The sequence below is a fragment of the Lemur catta genome, chromosome 23 (genome assembly GCF_020740605.2).
Source record: "Lemur catta isolate mLemCat1 chromosome 23, mLemCat1.pri, whole genome shotgun sequence".
NCBI lineage: Eukaryota > Metazoa > Chordata > Mammalia > Primates > Lemuridae > Lemur > Lemur catta.
This window is the reverse complement of record NC_059150.1, coordinates 15,712,878-15,738,668: the sequence shown is the minus strand read 5'-3', so window position 1 is coordinate 15,738,668 and position 25,791 is coordinate 15,712,878.

Below are 25,791 nucleotides of genomic sequence, written 5' to 3'. Positions count from 1 at the left end.
GGAGAAGAAAGATATAAGTTAGGGGCCAAAGCCTGGGGGATGTAGGGGAAGGTGCTGAGAAGGCCCATTGCAAAGACCTTCCAAATGCCCTAGTAAAGATTTGGACTTGATTTTGTAAGCAAAAGAGAACTAAAGGAAGCACATGATTAGATTTGTGATGGGGGAACAATGATAGTGTTAGCTGTAGTTTGGAGGATAACTAGAGTGGGAGACAGACCAATGACAAAGAAGCCAGTAGAAAAGCTCTGGCAATCTGGAGGCTCTGAATTAAGGCAGTAAAGAGAAGTTGAAGAGAAGGGGACATATTAGGGAACTTAAGCGGGATGAAGTCAACATGACCTCATGACATACCTCTTTTGGAAGAGACACTTTCTGTTAACAAATGTTGCTTAAAATAAGAAATCTCAAAGCTGGGGACTGTGAATCTCTCCAACATACTGAATCTGTAACAGGGGTCAGGGAATATGTCTTGTGTCTCTCTTTACTAACACATGACTTCAAATCATATCCCAAAAGGGCAAATTCACAATGATGAAAGCTCCTTGTGTGGAATGAGGTGGTCAGTACAAAGATGGAAAAGATACAATCTTTTCCCTTAGACACTTCATGGACTAACTCCACAGTTCTCAATGATTGTGTTGTGAACAATTGTAAGGTGAGCCATAATTGAATTTTTTAAATAATAATACAAGGCAGCATATGTAAGTTAGTAGCAGTAGTGATGATAAATGTTATAATGATAGTTAACAGTCTTTGAGATCTTTCTTTGAGTTATTGCATTGCATGAATTAGTTTATCTAATTCCCAAGGGGAAAAATGGCACTATTTTCTTTTATTGCTGTAAAATAATCTACAGGGGCATATACTAGTTAAGAAACTTGCCTGCAATCACATAGCTTTAAGTGGGAGGGCCAGTGTGAACTCACAAGGTTTGTCGTGGGTACTGTAGTATGCTGCCCAGAGCTTCTTTCAGGACCAAAGATGGCACTCATTTTCCCAAAAGCAAAGGAGTGTTAACTACTTATAACTCCTGGTGTCTCCAGGAATTGCCTTTGGCTGGAAGAAGCTGTGTTACCTAAGGTTTAGATTGAGGTTTGGGGTGGGGTACAATTGCCTTCGTTGGAAAACTCTGGAAAGGTAATCCCAGCTTTAGAACTCCTAGAAGGATTGATTGAAGCCTCTGTGGCAACCTCACTGCAGTTCAATTTCTCCCTCTGCACAATATTGTTTACTTCCCTCCACTAAGGATATTAATTCCAAGAGTACTTTCCAATAATCTTCTTGCACACTAATGCCACCCAGAGTCTGTGTCTCAGGAACCTAAGCTGTGAGAAGGCTTGACTTCAATGCATGTGTGCTTAGCAATTAAGCCATATGTAGAAGAGTCATCACAAAGAATTTGAACCAGACCTGAAGGAAGGGTAGGTTTGAAAGGCGAAGATGAAGTGCTGAAGCCACAGGGAATAATGGGGAAAATATATATTTGGGGAGCAATGAGTAGATGAGTCAGTCTGGCAGGATCAAGGGGTTTGAGTAATTATCAGAGATAAATAATGGAGGAGTCCAGGCTGCTCTTGGATGCCAGAGTCAGGAGCTTCTGTCTTGCTCTCTTCTCCATGAAGAACAGAAGATTGATATGATGTAAACAATATTTTAAGAAAATAAATCAGACATCTGTGGACAGCATGGAATGGAGAGGAAGTGCAAATGTGACTGACATTTTGTGCCAAAACCCCACAAGTATTCTTGACTAATTGAATAAGGGAAGCCAGGGAAAAGTAGGAATCATAGAGACCTGAGAGCTTTGAGAAAGGTAGGCATCCTTCCAGAGAGATGGAACATGTTTGCCCTCCCAGGTACATCTTCATGGTAGACTTAATATGAACATAGATGGCTGAGTTTGAGGACATCTCCCTTCTATCAAATGGCTCATCAAAATTTTCCTCTTCCATGAAATGTGACTTGATCAACCTTCTACATAAAAGTCTCCATTGCAATGGTGGCCTGAAGAAGAAGACAATGAGAAAACAATTGAGCTGCTTTAAGGATGATCTGCAGTTTGGGTATTTTCCCAGGAATCAGTACCACAGACCACACAGCTCTGTCTTGGACACACAACACACAAAGACTGAATGAGCTTGGGGGACAAAGCAGAGAAGGCATTCCTCATGTAACGAAAGGCATGTCTTTATTCTCTTTCCAAGGGCGTCTTTTCCTCTTTAAATCTGAGGTTCTTATTAATTAAAGATAACCAATTAATTCATCTTTGAAATGCAAGCTGCTTTGATACATATTAATTCTATTCAGGATATAGTGTTCATTAAGCTATCTAAGGTATTTCTTTCTACATATGCACGTGTCTAGTGGCTCAGTCATAATCACTTACTAATCACTTGATGAAATCAAGTAGGAAAGGCATTATACAAGAACACTGTTTTGTGTTTTGTAATAAGCCTTCCAAAGACAAATTCTCCCTGGCTTTCAGCCACAGGAAACAAGATGTTTAATTTCAATGTGAATTTCTTGATTCCATATTTAAATAAATAACAAAATGTGACAGATGAGAAAAACAATGGCTCCGATGGTATGATTACAACTAAATTGTCAAATTGGGGGAGGGGAGCGAGTTGGAGAGAGGGAGGCTATATTTCCAAATGTGAGCCAGGGATACAAAAATTAAAATGATAAATTTTAGTAACAAGATTCTTTCATTCTAATATATTTTACACAATATCATCATCAACCCACTGTTTGGGGGACCACATCCCTTCCCATTTTTACTGTCTGCTCCATCTCCTTTACTTTTTTCTTTTCAGCTTTTGTGTAGTTTGATGAGACCAAAAATGTCAAAATTGTGTGGAGAACAGCTGTTCTCATTTCTGGCTCGTCTGCTAAGGAAGTGCTCAGAATCTCCTCGAGGAGATGTTTCACCCCAGATGTAAAGTAGGAGACTGATTTTGCAGCCTGGGAAAGCAATGGTCAGAAGCAATAGACTTGAAGTTTTCTCATCACTGAATCCACTATACAGAAATTATTTGGAGGCCACAGCTCCAAGGTAGCAGAGTTCTGAAAAGGTCCCAAAGCAGCGAGCCTACTAGTATATTAACAGGACATTCACCATCCATGCCTTTTGGGTGGGATCGGAGATCACTGCTGTTGTTAAGAAGTAGATTGGATGTCTCCTACTCCAGGAAGCATCCTCTCTCTGAAGCCCATCTGCCAGGCTAGGTCAAAAGCTCTTCTACTGGTGCACAGGAATCCTGGCCTCACTCTCTCAACACGCTAACTATAAAACATATTTTTACGATAATCCTCTTATGTGATTAGCAGCGAAGGATGTGCCCTATTCAATGCTGTACCCACAGTGTTGGACACAGTGTGTAATACATGAAAAGTGTTCAATGAATATCCTAAAGATAGAATCTAGTTTCCAATCCAGCTGGATGCAGCTAGAAAAGAGTTGAGGGGGTGTAAGACACAGCTGTGCTGGGGAAACAAACAGGGCAGAGGAGTTTCAGTCCCAAATGCAGATTTGGGACTCTGAGAAGAGTGGCCTGCAGGCTGGCAGGGCACCAGCAGGAGAAGGTAGAATCAGTGCCCAAAAAGTTGCTCAGACAGGCAGAGAGATTTCTTGAGTTTAGCTCTCTAAACCCTGTGATGGGCTCTGAGGTGAGCTGGTAAGTCGGCTGGTAAATGCCCCCAACAGAAAACGGGGCAGTAGATTATAGAGAAGATTGAGAGCTGGGACTTATTTTCAAACATTTGCATGCTGTTTACTTCTTGTACCTCCAAATCATTCAAATAAATAAACAAAAACAAGTATTTTCCTCCACATCTAATAGAACCAGAAAACTGAAACACGAACTAGATCAGAGATCCTTTGGTCTTGTATTATATAATGGATTTAGAATTTATTAAATATGCAAAGATTATTGGAGTATTTTCCTTTTTTTGTTTATTGATTTTTTTTTCTGACACCCAACACCATTGTATTAAGTAATGCAATTAAGTACAGTTGTTTAACACTTACTATATTTCAAGTACTATTTTAGGCATGTTATACAATTTACTCAGGTACTTTGTAAAGTTTTAGGCATGTTATACAATTTACTCAGATACTTCATACAACAACCCTATGAAGTAGGTGCTATCAATTCCCCAGATTATAGGCAAGAAAACAGAGAGTGCTATTAAGCAACTTGATTGAGGTTGTATAGCCCGTCGTAGTAGATAAAGAATCAGATTCCAGGTTTTCTGTCACCATAAACTGTGCTTAACTCCTACACCAGACTGCTCTGTGAATAAAGCAAATTCCACCAAATTTGGTGAGTGCCTACCTTCTGTAAGATGCTACATAGAGAATATAAAGATAGCACACGTAGTTATGGTCACAGGTAAGATGGAAGCTGTAGAAGCATATTAGCAGCAGAAACCAAACATACCAATGAACAACACAGCACGATGGAGCCATGATCATGTCCCGTGGTTATTTATGTTTTTGCAGCATGAGAACCAAGATGCTATAGCTGAGCATTCTGACGAGTCCCAGCAAGAACGCCAAGGGGACCTGTTGTTTCCCCTGGGCTGACATTTATCAACCACGTAGAGTCAGAAAGGCAGAGTCAAACCTCAGGGATCTCACTGCTTACCTGTAGCTCTCACCAGGCCACTGGTTATCTGGGGAGGGAGGATTTTGGATCAGTGGGATTGACAATTAGATGCTATTTTTCATTCAGTTAAGGAAGAGATGACTAGATGTGTTCCTCTGATTAAAAAAAAAAACAAAACAAAACAGTAGGGTGGCCACATGGTTTTAATAGCATAGAGATTTGCTTGGATTTAAACCCAAGCTTGGTCACTTAATTATGTCATCTTGGAAATGTTTATTTAACATCTCTCAACTGCAGTTTCTTCATTTATAAAATGAGGATGACATGAGTGATTGCGGGCATTAACTAAAACAATGCATTTCAAAGTGCTTGACAGTACCAGGAGCTCAAGAAGAAAAATATCTAAAACAGAATGTGGGTGACAGGGTGGAGAGCAAGTTTTTACTTGAGCCGGATAGTCTTCACTCAACACAGTCCTTCTTTCTGACCACTCCTCCATTCTACAGCCTATCAGCTGGGAGATTTTTATGCATGTGATATGGCATTTTCTTGCCATGTTCTGTGTACTATTGATCTGTAAGATCCTTGTGTACAAGGATTGTGAATTCTGTTTCTTTTATATTCTCTTCCCACGGTATCTAATAAAAACTCTCCCCAGAGCCCGCATTCTGTGATAAGAATACAAATATATGGCACTTTATAATTAACAACACTATATGGAACTTTGCAATTTACAGAATCATTTCATATGCATCACTTCATTGGATCTTGCCACACCTCTCATGGGCTTTCTTGGTTCTCAGATCACAGTGATTGGGAGGTGGACGGACTAAGTGATGATCAGGTTTCAGCATTAAGCATGAGCTCTGATACTTATCAAATATTTCTTTGCCACCTCCTTCTTCTCTTTCACCTTGTGCCCTCAGAAATGTATCTCAGTTACACACCCTCAGGTCTTGTGCCTCCAAAAGAGGGTTCCAACAGCCAAAGCAAACCAGGAGATAACTTGTGCTAGCAGTTTTGCATGCCGCCCCTCGAAGGAAAACAGCCTCCATTTATCATCCAGATTCATGAAGACATTAACATTTTCTGACCAAGTCAAACAAAGGGATTTAAATAACAGCATGCCTGATGGCATTTTATGACAAATGTAATATTTTAGAGGCATGTGCTAATTTTTAAGCTTAATTCTACTAAAATTCTCACAATTTAAAGTAGATGTAATTTAAAACAGGTAAGATCATTTTTAGAGCAATTTTAAGTGGATGACAAAATTGAGAGGAAGATACAGAGATTTCCCATGTACCCCTGTCCCCATGTAGCCTCTCCCAGTATCCACACGCCCCACCAGACTGATACATTTGTTACAATCAATGAGCCTACACTGACACATCATGTCACTTAAAGTCCATAGTTTACAAAGAAGGACAGGCAAAGCTTTATGGAGCAAAAGGCATGACCTGTTTTCCTGGAGCTGAAACCTGGCTGAGCAGAAAAAGTAAAGTATGTTTTTCAGAATCCCTGATGGAGCCCCTCTTCTTGATGGAATGAGTGTCACATGATGTGTTCTGACCAATGGGATGCAGCAGTGGCAACCCTGCCCCACGCTCAGCCCTAAGAAGGCCTGGCAGCTTCCGTTTTTATCTGGGGAAGAAGGAGACTTGTCGGTAAGGTACAATGCAGAAGGAAGCTGCCAGGTTCAGGGAGAAAGCATGTTGAACAAAAGCACCTTTACTTTTTTTCTTAGTGGCCTTAACTAACCCCACCAAGCCAGGGATGGCTACTGATATGAAACTGTCATTGTTTTCATATCATATGAGCAAGGAGGGATGCGTTGCTTGTTCCGAAAGTTTAAATTGAGTTTGGTTCCAATCAGAGCTGAAATTCAGCAGTTATGCTTGCCATCAAAATATTAAAATATTTCCTTGCCAATTGGTAGATAGCCTTTCCTCCAGCTCTCCACATGGTCTGCTGGCCCCAGGACCCCTAGTTGGTCACTTCAAGGAAGGCCACTAGCCGGCCTACTGCAGCTTTCATGCACCAGTCCCCTTCCCTGTTCCCAGTGGGAGAGATGACAGCCCTGGTATTCTAGTGGGACAATACCTGATGGCCATCTAACCCCCATAAGCTTCACCTGCCTGGTGATTTCTGGGACCTTGAAGCTTCCCAAATGCACCATGCTAGTTGTTTGTGTGTGTGTATATGTGTGTGTGTGTGTGTGTGTGTGTGTGTGTTCTACATTTTACCATAACCTAGCCAGGATTTTGTCTTGTCATTCATTGTGCTAAGTTCTCCATATGTCGTTTCAAGAGAGGAAGACAACTCTTTCAGTCTGGAAATTTTAAAAATGACTTATTTGATACTATATCTCCCCTTCATTTTCTCTCTTCTCTTTCTGGAACTGCTAGTCATTAGTTGCTGAACTCACAAGATCAATACTATAATGTTTCTTTTCTTTTCCCTCCCATTTCTCTTTTCTTCAATTTTGGTTCTACTTTTGAGAGTTCTTTGACCTTGTCTTACAACCTTCTATTTAATGTTCCTATTTTAGTACTTATGTTTCTAATAGACAGCAATTCATTCTTGTTTCTGATCCCTTCTCATCATGACCTGTATCTGTATTATGGACTTGATGTTTTCTTTTATATCTTTGAGGATGTTATGAGTTTTAAGAAGTTTCCTTCTGATGTCTGCACTGTCTCTGGTTCATCTAGGTCCTCTTTGTCTTACATGTCCATCTGTTTCCTTGGGTTTGGTCTCTACGTCCTTGCTGTGCATCTTCCTCCCATGCCTGGTGCTTCCTCTCTGTCCATGTCCCATGAGAGTGGCTGGGGCACTGCTGGGACTACCTTGTGCATGATCAGAGGTGCTGATTAGCAGGGCTCACTGCAGAGGCCAGGGTAAGACCCCAAATGTTTGTTTATGTAGAGAGACTTTTTTTCAATGGCCATTCAGAAAAAAACAATCAAATTTCTGCCAAGGATGGAGCACGAGGGTGTGTGTGGAGGGAACAGCATCAGTTTGACGACTGGCACCTGGGAGCTTGTGGGAACGTGGGGCTGAGGGGGGACAGTTTGCATTTCTCCTAAGCCTCATCTTATCAGCCCTGTCCCGTGGGGAGAGCTGTTCCATAGCAGGTGCGTGGCTGTATGCAGTAGAGGCCGGGACCTGGATCCAAACCCTGCCCTGAAATCCTCTTTTTTCTAAACCTAGATCCTTCAAACTCTGAGCCTCTCTGGGGTTGCATAGGAGGAATTGCCTCTTTTCTTAACACTTCTCTGGTAACAATCTGCTTAGATTTTACCTTATCCGATTCTGTTTTTATTTACTGTTTTCCAGTTTTCAAAAATGTGTTAAAATCGTTTATCCACTGTTGTCTTTTTTTTTTTTTCAGTTATCTTTCTCTTTACAGGCTAATAATTACCTTTCTTTTCTTTCTTTTTCTTTTTCTTTTTTTTTAAGGGAGGGGAGAGGTGTTTAATACCCAAGTCTATATGCCAGTTTAACTAGTTCCATGCCACAAAGAAAAGATACTTTCTGCACATTGTCCTATGAATCAAACTGCCAGGCCCATCCTAAGCAAGGGAACACAATGAAATGTTATCTCAATTGTCTGGAGTAGTTCCCTAAAATTAATTAATGAAGTCTTATTGCTTTACTACTTACCTTTTTAAAAGGTTGGAATCTCTTTGCAGAGGGTCCTCAAAATGGCTGCTGTTTTCTCAAATTGACAAGAAATCAATGAATATGACAGTAGATTGCGTTAGGTCATTATTTGTGATGTGAGGCTTATAGAAATCAACTAGTATGCTTTTCCTAGACTATGCATATACATTGCTCTGAATGCATAATGTAGTAATAAGCAAATTATTGACATAATTCCAGTAACTGTGAAAAAATTCAATAGTCATTTTCCCTTCATTCTCCCTCCCTCATCTGTGTCCATCACCAGTAAAATAGATAAAATTGTAATTTGACAGAAAGAATAAAATGAAGTCTCAAATCCCGGAAAAACAGATATCCATTTGTCTAAATGAGCTGTCATAAAGATATTAGGGGTAATAATGTTATAATAATAGCTTCTATTCCAATTCAATTATTTTGCTGAGTTTTAAAAATATGTTTTTTAGGCATCGAAAAAGACTTACGTAATAGGTATTATCTGTCTGTGTGCGTGTGGAAATGAGGCTTAGGAAAGTTATGAGGCTCAGTAACGATCCAGAAGGGATTTGGACTAAAGTCGCAATGTCTCTAAAGCCCGCATACTTCATATTGCAGTAGGGAGTGATGAAAATGGCATTCATGTTGTATAAAAAATTTTGGGGGACTTCCCCTGAGAATCATCTGTCTACGTGGTGTTCATTCTGTTCTGCCTTCACCCCAGTGAAGGAAGTTAAGATGTTTGTTATATTTATAATCAGATTTTTAATGATCTTGAGCTCTCTCAAAAGGTGCAAGTCTATCTGTAATTTCTTCTACCTCATTTTTCTTTTTTTTTTTTTTCCTAATGTAGACTTTCAGAAATGCCTGTGGAGATTTTGGAGTCTTTTCTTATGTCTCTGATGAAAATATGACTCAGAAAGTCTTTATCTGAAGGACATATAAATCTCACCGTGACAGATCCTTTGGACTTGGGTTTTCTCTACACAGTTGAAAATTCGGTTATGATAGGATGGCTCTGCTACAATTAAACAAACATCCTATAAAGAAATTTGACTTGTCAAAATGGACTTGTTAAATAAGCTTGGAACCATTATCTGAATAACAAACTAGATCTGAACTTGGATAGCAAACTTCGGTTTTATGGGTCTTCCAGTGATCTCATTGTTATAATAAATGAGTACATCGGGTTTCCTTATCCCTCAGGAAAGTCCTTCCCTCTGTTACAGATGACTCAGAAAACATACAAATGTCTCCCATGCTGAAAGAGAAGCAGGTTCCAGATTTTCTCCATCCAATGTCCTTATAGCTACACGTCAAAGCATCGTTATTCTGAAGTCAGCTCCTGATTGGGGGAAATTGCCATATCTCAGTTCATCTGGGCATTGGAGCCATGACCTCAAGGAGAGCCTTTGCTTTTTTCTTTTCCCCAGAAATATGCTAAACATAGTCATATGAGTGCATCGGTGCCTACTTCACAATCCTCTCCGTGTCAGGACTCTCCTACCCACCCAGAGCCCTCTCCCCACACTGTCAGTATATATTGCCCAGATGCAAGGACGTCATTTCGACAACTGTTATGTCCTAGCTGTTGGGAGAGGAGGCAAAGATGCACTGGCCCTTTGTTCCCTGTTCAAGGCTGTATTGGGAGAAGAAAGTCAGATGGCAACATTCTTGACACTGAATTCCCAGACAGGCCCAACCAGCTGCCAGCTGCACTCCCTTCAAGGCTGTACCTCTTTTAAATGCCCTAGGCCAGGACTTCCCACTTGCGGAGTGATTTTGTCATCTCCAATCCCATATTTAGCAATGTCTGGAGACATTTTTCATTATCACAATTGGAGAGCACTATCCACATCCAGTAGAGGCCCGGGATACTGCTAAATACCCTGATGCGCAGCATGGCCCCCACGATAAGGAATTATCAAGACCCAATGTCGATAGTGGGGAAGCTAAAAACACCCAGCCCTGGACCAAGAGGCAAGTAGACAAGATGGCCAGTTATCATCCCTTCTTTCCCAATCCGTGAAACCCGTTTTAGTGCTTTTCACGTGGCAAAAGTTGTGCTCAATACTGAGGGAGATAAAAAGGAATTTCACTGAAGTTTTAGTAATGAAGTATAGTGGGTAAGACATTGCCTCAAGACCCAGACTTTCTGGGTTCAAACTCCAGTTCCATCACTTATGAGCTCTGTGAACTTGGGCAAGGTCCATGTTCTCTTTGGACACCATTTTCTCACCTTTAAAATATCCCAAACAACAGTACCTGCATTATAAACTTGTGATGATTCAATGATTTATTTTATATATGCATATTACATGAATATCCTGCTACATAGTAAACACTAAGTTTTCTCTGTCTCTCCCTCCCTTTCTCTCCTCATTCTCTCTCTCTTTACCATTTAAGATGACTGGGACACATTATGAGTCCTCAGACAAAAAGAAGCCCGGTTCCCCTAGAAAGGGGTGAGACCTGACAGTGATGTGGGTTACAGAAAAGAGCCCAGAGTTATGTTATGCTCTAGTTTTGACTTGGTTATGAGCCTGGGCAAAGGGAATCAGGCAACCCAGGCCCCCGTATCCTTATGTACAAAATGGGGATGTTGGCATTGCCACATCACAAGGTCCCTGGGAAGATAAAATGACTTAATAAATGTGAAAACAATTTGAAAACTTATCATAGATTTAAACTTCTCCAATAATATTTCATGTTATCTCTTTTACATCTCCCTGCATGCCTGCACATCTCCTCCAAAACTTAAATAAACAACAACAACAACAACAACAAGAAAAATTCTCCTTGGAAACAGTGGATCTGGAAAAGTTTAACTTATTTGAGGTCCCCACGATTGTTTCTGGACATCGGCCAGTGAATTGAATTCATTTTCGAAGCTTTGCTTGGCTATTAAAACTAATCACAATGACAATTTTCTGGTTTTAGGAGATGAGGGGAGGTTAGAGAAAATACATCAGTTATTTAACCTGATTTCTTAAATGCCTTCAGATGAGCAGACATCTGAACACAGGCAATTTGGTGACTGAGAGCCAAAGTGAATAAGGAACAGCACCAGACACAGCTAGTGTGTGAGGCCCTCAGACACGCTTTGTCCTTGTTTTCCAATTTCTGATGCTAAAATGTGGTGCTTTTTCTATATCTCCTAGCTCTGCCTGGAATTGCTGATCTTAGTGTTTGTCCGCTGTATTGCCACCCTCACTCCCTGTTTGTGTCATCTGTATGGAACAAGCTCCAGGTTAGATAAGCAGAATGATTCCTAAATCCACAGCATCTCTCTCCCTTTGTTTCTCCCTGCCCAAGCACATGCTGTTTTCTGTGATCTGTGATCAAGGAAACACTTCGGCTACACCCCATTTACAACAGCAAAATCGCTGACCATAATCAATGACTATTCTCAGCTCAAGGTGAAAGGAGCTGTCGAAATGCATCATAATGGCCACACGTCAACATCATAAAGCTCTCAATAGAAATACCAGAGAAAGGGAGCATGGCCCCTTGTAAAATTAATTGCTCCAATTGGGGATTACATAGGATTAGGTGGGAGTAAGTCCTATGCTGTGACTGGGCGGTCACTGTGCCATCAGAATGAAAGGAGCCCTCGCTATTAAGGACTAATGACAGTCTCAGATGTTAGGCTTATTTTTCCCAGACCTCTTATTTCCAATGCTGAAACTCTCCAGTTTGCCTATTTGGTCATCATAGTTCATTTTTCCTTGTGAACTAGATAGGGACAGATATGGAAGTCATTGGGGGTATTTCACAAATCCATGGTGCAACTTGGTATCGATGTGATACAAGCCATTCGCTCCATTCTATACCTCAATTTCTATACCTCAACTCTTGCAATTCTTCATAATGACAAAGGCTGACTATGTCCTTTGGGGGATTTCTCCCCAGACCTCTCCTTTTCCATACCTCTTTTGCAAACTGCTCTGTCTAGGTGTCATGCTAAAATGAGGCTGAACTGAATTTCCCATCCAATATGCAACATGATCCCCACTCAAAGCAAAATCAATCTTTGTTTATCACTTCCCCCAAAGGCCTAAAAAACTATATCATTACATTTGCACAATTCGGCCCCACCCCAGGGGCAAGCAGCTGTGTCATGTGATCTAACTGTACAGTGAACTCTCAGCGTTTCCATTAAGATACCGGAAGGGTTTTTGCTCAATTTACCCTCTGGCTGACTCGATTCTGTGTCTTAGACAATGGATGCTTTTGTCAAGAAAACGTTCTTGGCTTGTAAATCTTTATTATTTTTTAAGAGTCCACTGCAAATGTAAAAATTGATTTCCTTTGCTGTTTTTTTGTAATTCCAAATAATGCCGTGTGTACTGCGACTGCCTCTAGGAGCAGGAAGGCTGTAATTTACCAGACGTTAGGCCTTCATTTCCTGAAGAAATGAATTGGCAACTCCTTTTCCCTATCACAGAAAATTGTCACCAAAAGAATCCAAGACACAATGGCAAGGGCAACGAACGTGTTTTTTCACGTGGGCCCAGCTGAGAGAGGAATCAGTGGAGGAACAGGCAAACTGGCTGGGAAATTACCTGGCTTCAAATACCAGGTAGGGAAAGAGAGAGAGAGCAGCAGGAAGTATTCTTTTATTTTATGTAGTCCATAGCATAAATGTTTCCAAAATTACATAAGAATTACCCTTTTCAACTAGTCAAGGTAAAAGATCACAGATGATACTTTTAGTGTTGTTTGTTCTGATTCTCTAGAGGGAAACACTTAAATTTCACTTTTTAAAAACACTTGTATCTCCCCTAAATTTTTTAAATGAAATGAATAAATAAATAAGTTGGGCTTGATAACTAAAGCAATAAAAAATGTAATTCAAAGTGGCAGCAGCAGAGAAGTAAAGCTCAATGGCAAAGAGTGAAGCTGGGGTCTTGAATCCTGAGCCTTAAAATTAGTTTAGTATTTTGAATATTGTTTTGAACATATATTACATTTTATAATTCATTTACATGTATTTAATTTTATATTGATAGTTTAATATTAAAGATGTTCACACTTTGAGAAGAAACATACAATTTTACTTATCTATAGCTCACCTGGATGGTTAGTATGTTCTTGACCCACTCTATGGAAATAGCCTTAATGTGTATGGTTGACTTATAATTTGCTTTTTGAAGAAAATGTCCTCTGAAATTAACTTTGCTATTTTCCTTTCATAATGGAAAAAATATAATTAAAATTTGATAACAAAAGTGTAGATTAGCATTCATACAATATAGTCCATGTTTCTGAACATAGAAGATTATGGATACTTTTCCCTTGTTTGTGCGTGTAGTTAATCATCATGTCTAAACCATACCAGATTAAACTGGATATACGAAAGAGGTGAAGGACACAGTCCTGGCCCTCAAGGAACTTGGGAATCAGTGGGGAGACTGAAGGGACGTTCCTGAAGCAGTGGGAGAATAATTATTGGAGTCAAGGACATTTGAGATGAGGGAAAGCTTGCTGTAGGGTGCGATTGGCCAGGGAAGTCTTGCATCTCTTTTCCTAGGAAATTTTTCCAAATAAATAAAAGAAGACTGGATGGAGGCAGGGAAGGGACTTTGGGTCCCAACTGTAAGAGAAGGGAAGAAGAGGAGAATAGAGAACATATGTTGAAAACACCCAATATATTCCTTTATATTTATATAAAGGTTTTCATGAGATGGAAGGGCCATCGGGATGGCTTAGAAAAAGTAACTCCTATTGATTGGGCATTACTCCTATTGATTGGGCAATACTAAAGAAAGGAGATTTACACTTTGAAGAATAGTATGTAAAACTCATAATAATAATTAATATTAAAGTCATTTTTCAAAGCCTGGTATAAGAGGAGGGCATGTGAACTTTTAGAGCACAATTTTCAATGACTTCACAAGATAGTGTTAGGAAAATCCATCCCTTTGCCTGCTTTGGAAGATTATGCATCCTTGAAACTCGATATAGAAAATTGAACTTACCTCCTGAAACATGCCGATCAATACCACTTAGATCCAAAAAGTACAAAACTAAGTCTTCCATCCTTCAAGTTTTCCTCAGGTAATTGTTAAGAGCTACCTCTGTGGAAAGCAATATGGAGATACCTCAAAGAGATACAAGTAAAACTACCATTTGATCTAGCAATCCCATTACTGGGCATCTACCCAAAAGAACAAAAGGCATTCTGTAAAAAAGACATCTGCACTCGAATGTTTATAGCAGCACAATTCACAGTTGCAAAGATGTGGAAACAGCCCAAGTGTCCACCAACATGTGAGTGGATTAATAAACTGCAGTATATGTATACCATGGAGTTCTACTCAGCCACAAAAAACAATGGTGATGTAGCACCTCTTGTATTATCTTGGATAGAGCTGGAGCCCATTCTACTAAGTGCAGTATCACAAGAATGGAAAAACAAGCACCACCTGTACTTACCATCAAATTGGTATATTAACTAATCAACACTTAAGTGTACATACAGTAGTAACATTCATCTGGTGTCAGGCAGATGGAAGGGGAAAGGAGGGGATGGGTATATACACACCTAATGGGTGCAGTGCACACTGTCTGGGGGATGGACACGCTTGAAGCTCTGACTTGGGTTGGGCAAGGGCAATATATGTAACCTAAACATTCGTACCCCCGTAATATGCTGAAATAAAAAAAAGAAAGAAAAAAAATCATAATACACAGGGTAACCACTGGGAACATTTCAGGGAAGAATGCCCCATATGTATATGCATATCTATTAAAACAAAAAGGGATAATATTTTACACATGGTTTTATGATCTGATAATTTTCATTAAACATTATAAAGTAGAAAAAAATGATAAGAGCCAAGTTTTCCAATTTATAATTTCTGGGTCTCCTGCACTCCTCTGTAACCAGGGGTGGACTAGCAGTCAGGCTGCGGTCGCCTGTGTGACCTGTGCTCTTTCTTCCTTCCATGGGTTTGAGCGTGCTGCTCGGGGTGCTTGGAATAACTGACACCACTCTCCCACTTCACTGCATTTTTGTTCAAAATTCTTTCCATTTTCAAGATCCGGCTCAAATTCTACACCCAAGTTTCTCTCCATTCCTTTTCAGCTTAGTTAACCAGCAAAACTTACAAAACTTACATAAAAGCCACTGTACGAGTTAAATGTCTGGCTCTCGCTCACAGAGAAACAGCTCTGTTTGAGGAGCAAGAAGGTACAAAGGGATCAATACTTTGGAACGGAAGCTCAGTGGCACATCATGGGAGCCCAGCATATAAGTGTAAACACTGAAGAAATTAAGCTTGCTAGTTTAGAATTAAAAGTGTCCCAGCTCCTCAGTCACTGGCCATTTAATTCTATCACACCTGTAAATTGACTCTTCCTAGGCTATCGTCATCAGATGCCTAAGAAAAACACAAATAAATCAAAGTCAACACAGTTTTATTTATTTATTCAGAGATTTGGGAAAAAATGATATCACAATCAGGGTTTTGATTATGAATGAACTATATTGAAAAAGTCTTACATCAAAAAGTGCATGCTGGTGGTTATACATGACATCATCTGATAGATACAAGAAAGATTTTATGTTGATTCAAACGACTATTTTATTGCAGTTGTATCAAATAAGTTAAGCTTCCTCTTAAGGACTTTAAAAATGTTTACCTTTTCCAGGCAATTACTTAACTTTGCAATTATCCAGAGAGTGAGCTCATGTGGAGAACAAAATATAGTAAATAATTTTAACAGATGCTATTAAACATCGGTATTTTCATCTGCTACTTTTAAATAGAGTTGATTTCTTTATGGATATTCCCTATAGATTGAGTCATTATCATCATAGTCTCTGTTGGTTCTTTCATATGTTCTTTGAACATATTAATAATAGCTGTCTGCTAAATTCAACAATTCAACTTATAGGGTCTCTTTGAGCATATTTTCATTGACTTTTTTCCCCTCCTTGAGTATGGGCCACACTCTTCTGCTTTTTAGCTCACAATTTTTATTGAAAACTGGACATTTTAGATAGTATAACAACTCTCGTTCTTTCTTTTTTTTTTTCCTCCTTCCCTGAGATATTTTGTTATTGTTGGGTTTTTTGTTTACTTTCTTTCTTATTTTTTAAAAAAATAACTAGCCTAGTTGATCAGAAGAACCTATCACCCCATAGTATGTGGCCACTGATGTCTCTGCTCAGATTTTTAAAAAAATTCTTATTTTCGTTTTTCAGCCTGCTTTCTGATAGGTCATCCCTGTGTCTGCGTAGCTTAGTGGTTAAGCAGTGATAACCGCTAGTCACAGATTGTGCTCGAGCACCTCTAGTGTATAAGGCTTCCATTCTCTGTTAGTGGATCTGTGTTTGGCTTGGGGAGTGTGATCCAAGTCTGGGCAGTCTGAAAGTGGGCCCCAGTTCTTCTTGTCTGCTAGGACCTCCCAGGTCTCTACTGAATGAGGGCTCAGGCTTTCAGACAGCCAGGGATGTATGAAATGTGTATCAGGGCCCTGCATGGCTATCCCATTTCCAGGAGCTCCCTGTCCAGTCCTTGGTTATTCTTCTCACGCCCCAAAAGGGACTGCAAACTCAGGCTAGGAGAGCCGCAGACTTTTCTCATTTGCTGCCAGGTGTGGGTTTTCCTTCTTCCATCCTAAATAACGTTAGCCTCCTGCACCAGCAAAGCTGCTTGTTTTCATAGACTGCCTTGGAAGATTTCCAGGTCACTGGGATAATTGTTTTTGTCAAATTTGTCCAGATTTATAGTTATTTTAGGGGGAGATGACTTGTTGATCTCTTTATTCCTTCGTAGGCAAAGTTCTCCTGCATTCCTAACATTAGGATCATGCCTTTTTCAAGAGATTTCAAAAGTGTGCCTTTGGTTTACCTGTGGTATTGGGCATCATTTCTTGGCAGGTGGCCACTATTCACTGCACTGAGAAAAGGAGTCAGATATCAGGCCTGTGTGATGTGAACATGAGTCTAGTAAGAGCAGAAAGAGATTAGCATTTCAATTTTATAAAATGTTAAAGATGAACATTAGCTGATCAATTTCATATTTCTAACTTAAATGCATAGTTTAAGACAATGTCTTTCAAATGTTTTCAATGCACAGCAGGAAAAAAACCCACAATAATCTACTAAACTCATGGAGTTAATCTTTTGGATGGGAATATAGAAAATGCGGAAGGAAAAAATGCATTCGGAAGAGAAACACTTCACCAGCATGAATCAGTGAGCACTCGTTACACCCCATTCAGGCTGTGGGAATTAGCACAGGCTAGCTCCCAAGAGAAAGCTGCTCCAGGTCCCTCTTTTTTAAGTCCACAGAATCTTTATAAATGTTATCTAAAAGTGTTTAACAGATGTAAAACAGCAGCATCAAGCATATACAAGACAGGATCAGCCTTTCTTTTCTTGTTTATTTCCGCATATCATGGTACCATTTGGCATCTCTAGTTGAGTAAAGTGTACACTGTAGTGTCAGGCCACTGTTCTTCCATCTGGACCCTGCCAGTAACTTGAGGGAGGTCTGAATCTAGTTTTTATGTTCCGTTTTCCATCAGCAATGTCTAAACTTGAGATTTAGACAAATTTGGTACTCTGTTGAACTTGGACTCTCAAACAAGCATCACATCCCATCCATGTACTTTTTCTAAAAGAAAGCTCATACAAATTTTTGCCCATTCTGAGAAACAACACTTTAGTACACAATTTCTAGTTTGCAGCCCTATTTTTCTTCATTCTTGAAAATAGAATGGCAAGAACATATTTAGAAAATGATGCCTTCTCTATCAGAGATTTTCTGCTTCTTCGTAGTATGATATGTTTGTAATTATGATTTATGATCAGTTTATAGTCAACATGCCTCATAAAAAGAAAAATTCAGTCTATTGGTTTAAATCTCTAGGAATAAAAAATTAAATAGGGGAGGTGGGCTGGGTTCCAATCATCCATTAGGCTGATATATTTATAAAACAAAATAATTATGCCATAAAGTTAGCATAGATTGATTGGTCTGGATGTAAAGCACTAAGAAAAACATTTTAAATGTGGCCACTCAAATGTCCTTGCATTAAAGCACAGGTAAGATATTAATCAGATTATTGGTCTCTGCCTATTTACTTCTTCTGAGTAAGAAAACTGAGGTGGCTATTATTCTGCTATGTTGTGCATTACCACACAATTTCCACTACCTGTGACGTCTGTGAGCTAAATCATTTTAAAAGAATTAGTCACTCTGTTAAGATTTTTTTTTTCTGGCATGCTTTCACACCCGGTTTTGCTATGGCTCTAAAGCATTTTCCTATTCAGTAAAAATAAGTTCAAAATATACACTACAGAAGTAAAAGCAGCTAGCTTAACTCACGCTTCCCTCCTACTCCCCAGTCGTCCTAAGCAGCATCTTCCCCTTCCACAGCTTCACTTGCAGGAAATAGAAGAGAAATTTCTCTCTTCTCTGATTATAATCTCCAACCTCCCCATTGAGATAAAGCCAGGCATACAACACCTTTCTCTTCCAATAAACTTTTGGAAGAGACTGCCAGCCGTGACTTGTCACAGACATAGAACTGGTGGCCACCTTGACCGACTACGTCATCTATTGACAATCAGCCAGAGAGGAAAGGGAGTTTGATTACAATGAAAGTCATTAGGCTGGAAATAAACAATTACTTCACAGGCAAGCTGGACCACATGCATTGCTTCTGAGCACCTTGGGGGCCAAGTCATAAATCCCATAAAGCCTTTTGCACTTAGCATAGCACCTTACACAGAGGAGGCTGTGGGTGCATAAATATTTGCTCAATGAATGATTGAATGAAACGGATGGGTGACTACAGAATAACGAAGCCTCCTTTCATGGGAAATTGACAACAATTTTCCTGGAGTGATGTAGAAAAACACCTGCCTTTACGTACAAGTCTGAACTATTAATATGTATTTTTAAAAATCTTCTAGCCTTTGTAAATAAAATTCATTGTTTTTTATTTATCAGAGCATGTAATTGTTTTGCTCAAATCCTGACAATTGTTTTCCATTTTACTCAGAGTGAAAGTACTTGCAGTAGCCTGTAACACCCAACAGGAGCGCACGTGGTCTTTCCCTTCTTTACCTTTCCGACTTTGGCTTTTACCCCTCTCTCTTGCTCACTTCTGCCACCCACATTGGCCTCCCAGATAGTTCTTGGATGCACCAGGTACATACTTAGAGGCCTTAGGATCTCTGTCCTGGCTATTTCATCTGCCGGGTTATTCTTCCCAGATAAGAACATGGCTCATTCCTCACCCCCTTTAAATGTCACCTTTGCACGAAAAGATCACTTTGACCACCTATGTAATACATTCCCCCTACCCAAACCCTCCCTATCACCGTATGTTTCTCTATTTTTTTCTTAGCACTTACCACCTCCGAATTTGATGCGTAACTTACTTATCTATCATGTTTTTGTCTGTCCCCTGTGATCTGCTTCCATTTCCACACTAGAATATAAATTCCACGAGGGCAGAGATTCTTGTGTTTTGAAGCCTGCCATGCCTATAACAATGCCTGGCACATAGCAGATGCTTAATAATAAAATATTTGCCAAATGAAATATTATTTATAAAGTGTTTTGGACCAGTTACTAGGTTAGGAGTTGGAAAACTAGTGTGGTGTATTTTAGTTATTCTTAACCTGGGCTACACATCAAAATTACACAGAATCCTTATTAAAGTAGATTCCTGGGCTCCACCAAAGAAAATTTAGATTCAAGGCTCTACGATGAGATTCAGAAATATGTGTGGGGGCCTCAGATGATTCTGATGGAGCCCTGAATGGTAGAAAGAACATGATTTTGGAGTTATATCTATCTCACTTCAAATCTCTGCCCTGAAGTTTATTAACTGGGTGTGTAATCCTGGGCAAATTACTTGTCAAAATTTATTCCCTACTAGCCTGTTTCCTCATCTGTAAAATGGGAACAACTAGTTAGTGAATGAATAATAGGAAGGAATAAGTCAGAGGCCCTCAAAGGCATTTCTATTATTAACATACCGTAAGTAACAGAGGTAACACAGGCCTGAAACATAAGAAGCATTTAAGGGATATTAATGACCTAGTTTTCCCTATGCATAGTTATATTTAACAAATAAGCAGAGGCATATCACGTCCATATTTGCAGCTTTCTTGGCTTGGCAAACGCTGTTTACTGGGGCTTCATCCAGGCATGAACTATTTAATCTCTGTACTTGGAATAGACAGGGGCTGGCTAAAATTGTCAGGTTATTTTGTTGTTGATATTGACATTGGCCAGGGTTCCATGCTATTAGCTCTTTGGGAAAATGTCCCAAGTTTATGTGATAGGTACAATTTGATAAAAATATAGAAGTGGTATGTTGCCGGGGGGGGGGGCGGTTAATGAGTGGTCTTGTCTGAAATGACCCCATGTTCTCTTGATTCAGTAATTTTGACACTGAAAAAGATTCTTTGTAGGGTTTTGGGAAACATACAAAGAGAATTCATGCACTGGTTTAAGAAGAAATCCAGAAGAAAGTACCCAAATGCTCCTAGGTTACTATCATACAAAAAGTGAAGTTTTCCTGTAACTTTGGAGTTTATTTTCACAGAATAATTGGGGTACTATATTCCAGCATTAAGGAATTCATCCATAAATTTACTGTGGTTTTTCTCTGACACAACCAATAACAGGGTCCACTTTCACAGAATTATTTATCTTCCATGTACCCTCAATTTGCAGTACAAATTAAAGTACAAGACAGAAAGGGAAAAATAATTTAGGGGGCAGTTATCAGTGTATTTTGCTGAAGAGAATACAGTCATGCACTGCTTGACAACATTTTGGTCAATGACTGACTGTATATATGACGGTGGTTCTACAAAATTATAATGGGGCTGACAAAGCCCCATTCCCTAGTGACCTAGCCATCTTAATGTCATAGTCTAACACATCACTCGCATGTTTGTGGTGATGCTGGTGTAAACAAACCAACTGTGGTGCCCGTAGTACAAAACCATTGCACACGCACTTGTGTATAGAACATAATACTTGAAAATGATAACAAACTACTATGGTTTGGGTATAGGTATTTACTCTCATTATTTTAGAGTGTCCTCCTTACTTATAAAATAAAATGCTAACTGTAAAACAGCTTCAGGCCGGTCCTTCAGGAGGTATTCCAGAAGAAGGCTTTGTTATCGTAGATGACAGCTCCATGCATGTTACTGTCCCTGAGGACCTCCCAGTGGGACAAGACGTGGACGTGGAAGACAGTGACAGGGACAATCCCGACCCTGTGTAGGCCCAGGTAATGTGTGTGTTTATGTCTTAGTCTTTAACAAAAAAGTTTAAAAGTTAAAAAAAAAATGTTTTTTAAACAGAAGAAAACTTATAGAATGAGAATATAAAGAAGTATTTTTGTATAGCTGTACAATATGTTTGTGTCTTACACTGTGCTATTACAAATGAGACAAAAAGTTTAAGAAAACTTAAAAGTTTATAAAGTAAAAAAGTTACTGTAAGCTAAGGTTTATTTATTATTAAAGGAAAAAATTTTAAATCAATTTAGTGTAGCCTAAGTGCACAGTGTTTATAAAGTCTACAGGAGTGCAGTAATGAATGCCCTTGGCCTTCACACTCAGTCACCACTCACTCACTGACTCGCCCAGGGCAACTTCCAGTCCTGCAAGCTCCATCATTATGCCCTGTGCAGAGGTACCATTTTTTGTCTTTGTGCTCTGTTTTTACTGTAGCTTTTTTGGTTTGGATATGTTTAGATACACAGAGTACTCACCATGTGTTACAATTGCCTACAGTTTTCAGTATAGCTTCATGCTACACAGGTTTGTAGCCTAGAAGCAATATGCTATACCATACAGCATAATTGTGTAGTAGGCTACACCATCTAGGCTTGTGTAAGTCCACTCTATGATGTTTGCACAGTAAGGAAATTGCCCAATGACACACGTCTCAGAGTGTATCCCTGTCTTTAAGTGATGTGTGACTGTATTACAACAAGAGTGTATGATTATTAAACTAGAGATAGAAATTTTAACATTATTAAAATGGAAGTCTATAGCAGAATTTTAAATACCTATTTGTTGATAATAGCCAACCATAGCTTGATAAATTTGGGGGAGGGGGAATTGCAGTTTATTTGACGATCAAGCACTGCTTTGTAAATTTTTTTGTTCTTACATAATAGGCCATTGTATATCTCTTGAATCACAGTTTAACATTTATATGTTTATGATTCACCTCCTCAAAAACAGGTATCATGTTCTTTATTTCAAGGCTTTTATGGGACCTGGATCTGTGACTTCAACATAAGAAGAATGTAATAAGCTTTTATTCTTTGAGTGATTGGCTTGCCAAATATAATAACATGCTGCTTTTAATCCATGTAATCAAGGAAAGGAACATTAGCTAGAAAATTATAGAGAGTGCTATATATACCCCAGGGCCACACCCATGCTGAGTGAAGCCTTCAGGCGTTCTTGCTCCTTTGCCCAATTTATTGCCATTAACACTCCTCATTTAAGAACAAAAAAAAAAAAAATGAAATTAAAGAATGGAAACTTTCAATCCTAACTTCTAATACAAAGACAACTGGCTACTTGAGAAACAATATTGTTTAATATGCCCACCCTAACCAATAATAAATTATATGTTTTTTAAAAGACTGTTGGCAAAGTAACGTGCTTAAGGCGCTGAAATCATAATTGGCACTACCGTTTTGGCCCTGTGACCAGTTTTACATCAGGGACTTATTTTCCGGTTTTTTCCTCTGAGTTGCTGTAATCATTTGCTCTAGTAGAATCTAAATTGAATGGCATGCACAATAAATGCGCTCCCTCCTGGAGCTCACACAGGCATTGTAAAATGCAAAGGAAAACAGTGGGGGGCATTGAAGTGGTTCACACACTGACCTTTTAAAAACAGAATAGGAGAAAAGAACATCTAAAAGCCCAGGTTAGTCCAGAATCCCACCCACAGGACTCCAGACTGCCCACCCCTCAACCCAATCAGTTATTGCCACATGTCACAAAGAGACAGATCCAAAGACAGTGTGGTCAGTCTAGATCCATTAAGCATGAAACCCTCAGGTGAGGGTGAGTCTACTTTGGAGAGTCTACGAAGTTATTTTGCCTAGGTTGGTAACCATACTTAATGTTTTATTTTGTAGCACTAATCTAAGTTAAATAAAAAGGGCTACCCTACCAAAGCTTTTTCTAATTGTTTATAAAGGACTTTACAAGCAAAATATATTTTTAACTGAACCAGAATCTCTATCAGATATGCTCAAAAAAAAAAAAAAAAAAAAAGAGAGATGATGTATCTAAATTCTTCTGTCCACCCAACTGGTGATCTGAAAATCAAATTTATTTCTTTCCCTAATACCATTGCCAATAATAAATATTCAGGTATCAGAACAGAGTTGATCCTTTCATCAGTACTGTGTGGTATATACCTAAATATAGGATTACTCTTGAAAGATTCTGGCTCTGGAGATATATATAGCAGTGATTTAAAGACAAAGAAAAATTCATGAGACAACTCAATGAAACTAAGTAGCTGATAGCATAAATGATCATTTCATTTAAAATGGAATATGTGAAAACTACTGGATATGACTAAAACAAGATTGAGTAATTAAACCAATGCCCCTGTGACTTCTAAATAATATTAACAATTTAAACTTTACTCTCATTGGAAACTCAGAAATGGTTCTACCACCACCTCTGCTTTTTTCTCCTTGAGTTAGTAGTTAGTATCATACACTAGTAATTTCTGAGCACATTCTCCCTGGACCAGCTCCAGAAAATGAAGCCAACTGACTATAATATTCCTTGAATTGTTCTTCCTCTCCTGGTGTCCTTGCTAGCACCATGACCCCACATCTTCCCTGTTGATATCTAAGATTGAGCAGTCACCACGAGGCGGGTACAAATCACAGACAGGATCATGAGAAATTTGGATTTTAAAGCCAGACTATTCTCCGGGAGGCCGAGGCGGGAGGGTCTAAGCACGAGCAAGACCCTCACCCCCTACCCCACCCCCGTCTCTACTAAAAAGTAGAAAGAAATTAGCTGGACAACTAAAAATATATAGAAAAAATTAGTTGGGCATGGTGGCACATGCCTGTAGTCCCAGCTACTCAGGAGGCTGAGGCAGAAGGATCACTTTAGCCCAGGAGTTTGAGGTTGCTGTGAGCTAGGCTGAAGCCATGGCACGCTAGCTCTGGCAACAGAGTGAGACTCTGTCTCAAAAAAAAAAAAAAAAAAAAAAGTCCGACTATTGACTGCTCAGATATATAGGTTCATCCAGGTCATTTTAATAACCATGTAAAGATGCAACTGAATTAATCTGAACTTTTCTTATGTTATGGTAGGGTTTGACTGTAGCTAGTTTCTTTCTTTTTCATCTTTCTTCCCTAATAATGGTGCTATTCAAGGCTATCCCTTTTCATCTGAATACAGTTGTTAGTTTGCTCTGTGGGCTGTGATATAAAGTGTTTTCTTTTCCATTGCTTTCTATATGGTTAATTGAGTTTTTTTTAAATGTTTTCTTTGTGATCCAAGGATTCTTGAATGGCATGTTTCTTAATTTCCAAGTATGACATAGAATCTTATGTACTTTAAAAACAAGAGAATCACCTTTTCATTATTTTTTAATGATTATGATCATTGAATCTAGTTTCTAAAAGTTATTAAAGTTTTCTTTGTGTTTAAGAATATGAATGATTTCTGCAACTGTTCCACAGACAGCCAGAGAAATGCATTCTCTATTTGAGACTATGAAGCTTTTTTCCCTCTAAGTGTGTGTGTCTGTTTGTGTGCGTATAAAATGATATATAATTTTGCTGCTGTGTTGTTTGGGTGTATGACTGTTATTTTATGCTTTATTATTTCCTTCTTTCTCCTAATTAGTCCTTTTAACCCTTCATTCCACTGTATCTAATATTTGTATTGACAGTCTTTGTTTCTCTCTGTATTTGCCTGTTATCTCTTTGGCCCTTCCTTTAATATGATTTTTTTTACTTTGTTTTAATTATATTCGTCTTAACATATATTTTTTTCTTTAATACCAATCTTACTACCTCTGATTTTTATTGGAAAAATTCAAACTATTCACATTTACTCTAACGATTGATATAAATGATGTTTATTACTTCCATCTTATCTTTATCATTGTTATTTCCTCTTCATCTTTCTTCTTTTTAAAATTTCTTCCGCACTGTCTGGGGAATGGACATGCTTGAGGCTCTGACTCAGGAGCATGGGCGGGACATGGGCAATATATATAACCTGAGCTTTTGTAACCCCATAATAAGCTAAAATAAAAAAAATAAAAATAAAAATAAAAAAAAATTTGAGTGTATTAAATAGTGATAAAATTAATGTCTGACAGAGTTAAAAATGTATATAGAATGAAAATACTTAACAAAAATAGTAAAAATTCCATAAAGGGGGTAAATAATGTAAGTGTTCTAAGGTCTTTGCATTGTCTGGGAAGTGGCAAAAGTGTTAATCATATTATTATAAAACTAC